Source organism: Dermacentor variabilis, chromosome 3 (genome assembly GCF_050947875.1).
Source record: "Dermacentor variabilis isolate Ectoservices chromosome 3, ASM5094787v1, whole genome shotgun sequence".
NCBI lineage: Eukaryota > Metazoa > Arthropoda > Arachnida > Ixodida > Ixodidae > Dermacentor > Dermacentor variabilis.
The window spans coordinates 40,261,870-40,264,799 of record NC_134570.1 but is presented as its reverse complement, the minus strand read 5'-3'; the positions used below and the strand labels follow the sequence as shown (position 1 = coordinate 40,264,799).

The window sequence follows — 2,930 nt, the reverse complement described above, 5'->3', positions numbered from 1 at the left end:
CTTGAGCTGGGTCATAGTCACAGGAACGCCTGTGAAGTCCTCTGCAACTTTCTGCGAGAGGCAAAAAGAATTTTATGTTAAAATTTTTCTTTTTTTCTCATGGTCATGTAAATTATACTGCAATATGCGGATATTTGAACCATCATATCAGTAACAGTAGACACTTGAAATTCACATATGAAAGATAGTTATTTCATTTACTCTTATTTTCCTCAAGAAAAATCATGAGTCTTCTCACCGCCCGATTCATGGCCGATCCCCAGAGTCGGTTGCACCCTTTCAGAGGAACAAAAATAATTAATATTTCACAATAAAACCAATTTGCAGTAACAAGGTGTCATTATTACAGTCTACATGACAACTATATATATGAAAAGTGAAGACGATTTCATGGGATCAAAGGAGCAGACAGTTTTTGAAATACTGAAATGTCAATTCAACGATTGCAGAAATAATATTTAACTCCGGTATTCGTGACAGCACTGTCATGCGATTGCACAAGTTTTTTTTCCTACCCCGTTTAGCACGTACACTCCAATGTCCCGATAAAATATTTTGTGGGAAAACTCCAACCTACTTCGTCCTAGATGGTACATTCAAATTTTATTTTATTTCTTGCCCAATCATTCATTAATACCAAATTACAAACAGAATAAATATAGGTTTTAATTGGCATAAAGTTAAATGAATAGCCGTCTGCTTCTTCCGTCAGTTCTGCAGAGGCGGGAATTTTAAGAGGCTTCTTCATGACAGCGAGTTCGTTCCTTGGGCCGCCATCACCCCGAGCATCTTGCCGACCGCCGGTGTCAAATGCGCCATTTTTTAGAACGAGCTTTCTTTGCCATAGTGTACAGCTTTGGTTTAACGGGCTGCTTGGCCTCCTCCAGGATTGCAATCAGTTTTGCGGCATACTGCTGCTGGGTCGGAATGATGAACGTGTGAACCACGCCTGGTTCGCCTGAACGCATGACGTGGCTCGACCTGCGCGCGTAGAGCTCCGAGCAGTCCGGGCAGTCGTAGTTCACCACCAGACGCACGTTCTCGAGGAGCAAGTCCTGCGCGACCTTGTCGGTCGTCACGAGCACGCTCGACGTGCCAGTCCGGAACATGGAAACGATCCAGTCGCGCTCCTCTTTCGTCTTCTTTCCGTGAAGGCCGATGGCACACCAGCCGCGGAGTCGGAGCTTCCACGCAAGCTTGTCTGCCTTCATCTTCGCGTGGGTGAACACAACGGCTTTCTGTGACTTCTCCTTGAGCACGTCGTCCAAGAGCTGGGCTAGCTTCGCCTCCTTCTGTGCCCCTTGGCACACGTCGACGGTCATTTCGACGCCGTTTTCAGCGGGCAGCTGTGCCATTCCGAACTCGATTTCGATGTAGTCGTAGAGCAGGTCCTCGACAAAGGGCCTGAGCTCGTTCTGCCAGGATGTGATCCACATTATCGTCTGGTGGTCCGGCCGGCAGAGCTCGGACACCTTGAGGACATGGGGCTTGAAACCCATTGCCAGCATGCGGTCTACCTCGTCCAGCACGAGGTAGGTGCAGCGGTGCAGATTCACATAGCCTTCCTCGAGGAAGTGGATGAGGCGTCGAGGCGTGGCCACGCAGATGTGGCAGCCCTTCTTCAGCTCGTCGTACTGACCTTCCTTGGGCTCCCCGCTCGAAGCGAACGCGCTTCGCAATGCAGCGTGCTCACCCAATTCTAAGGCTGCGTTGTGAATCTGCTTGGCCAGCTCTCGTGTCGGAGCCAACACGACGGCGACGGGTCCGTCTCCCTGTTGCAGGGGCGGCTGCCGACTGACGTGGATGACTGCCGGCACGAGGTAGGCGAGCGACTTGTGGGATCCCGTCTCCGTGATGCCCAGGAAGTTCCTGCACGTGAGTGCGATGGGCCAGCAGTGTGCCTCGATGTGCGTGGGCAGAGTGGGGTCGCGGGAAGTCTCGATGCTCTTGACGATGAAGTCCGGGAAGTTGGACTCTTCCAGAGCAAGGATGGGCTTCGGCACGTTGTTGCCTCTCACCGATATACCGTTGACTTTTCTGTAGGCGTTCACTTTGGCCATCGACCGGCTTGTCGTGGCCGGATGCTCCTCGTACAGGTTCTTCTCGAACGGCGGCAGCCGGATCTTTGTCCAGTCAGGCTTGCGAAGAAACCATCCAACCTTGCTGTTCCGGTAGGCTTGGGCTTGAAACATCGCTTCACGAAAGTCATTGTAGGGGAAGTCTCCTCGGGCTCTAAATACACGCGGCGGTTGAGGATAGTACATCCTTTCTTTCCTCGCCTTCAACAGGATGTTTTTTGTGCTTTCGTGACGCCAGAACGGGTCACTCCTGGCGTCGGCGGCGCACGGGCCCGGCGGTCGTTGTCAGAGCGTTTTTGTTGATGATGATGATGGCGTCATAGACTGTGGCGCATACCCACTGAGTGGTAAGAATCAACCAAGAATTTACGTCTCCATCCAAATCTTGAAAAACCAAAAGTAATGAGGTCGCAAATGCAATATATGTTATTGGAAAAGACTTTAAATGCTCGATAAAAGAAATAAAGGAAGAAAAATCACGGCAGAGCCCATTTCACGCTGAATGTTGGCGTTAAAGGGACCGAGAATCGCCCTTGTCATGCCGCGCGATGCTGGTTGAAGTGAGAACATCGTGATTTATATGAATAAAATCGAGCATGATTGTTGCTAGTAAGTAAGAATCAGTTTTTGATGCAGAGCTATGAATATGTAAACTTCGCTCTTCTATTTTTTTCGAACTGTGGAATATTTGAAAATTTCTTTCACAAAATTCAGGCCCGAAATCGAAATTCCGCTTCCAACAGTCACTAGAATTTAACTTTTTCTCTCAAATGCAACAAATTTCATTAAAATCGGTGCAGGAGTTATCTCAGAAAAGCGTTTTTGCGTTTTACATGTATTTGAACAGGACCG

The 2,930-nt window shown here is 48.9% G+C and overlaps 1 pseudogene; it reads right to left on the bottom strand.

Moving 5' to 3' along the window:
• Positions 1-806: 806 nt before the first annotated feature.
• On the bottom strand, positions 807-2,292 carry LOC142573794 (putative ATP-dependent RNA helicase DDX5 pseudogene; annotated as a pseudogene).
• Between the last annotated feature and the right edge of the window lie 638 nt (positions 2,293-2,930).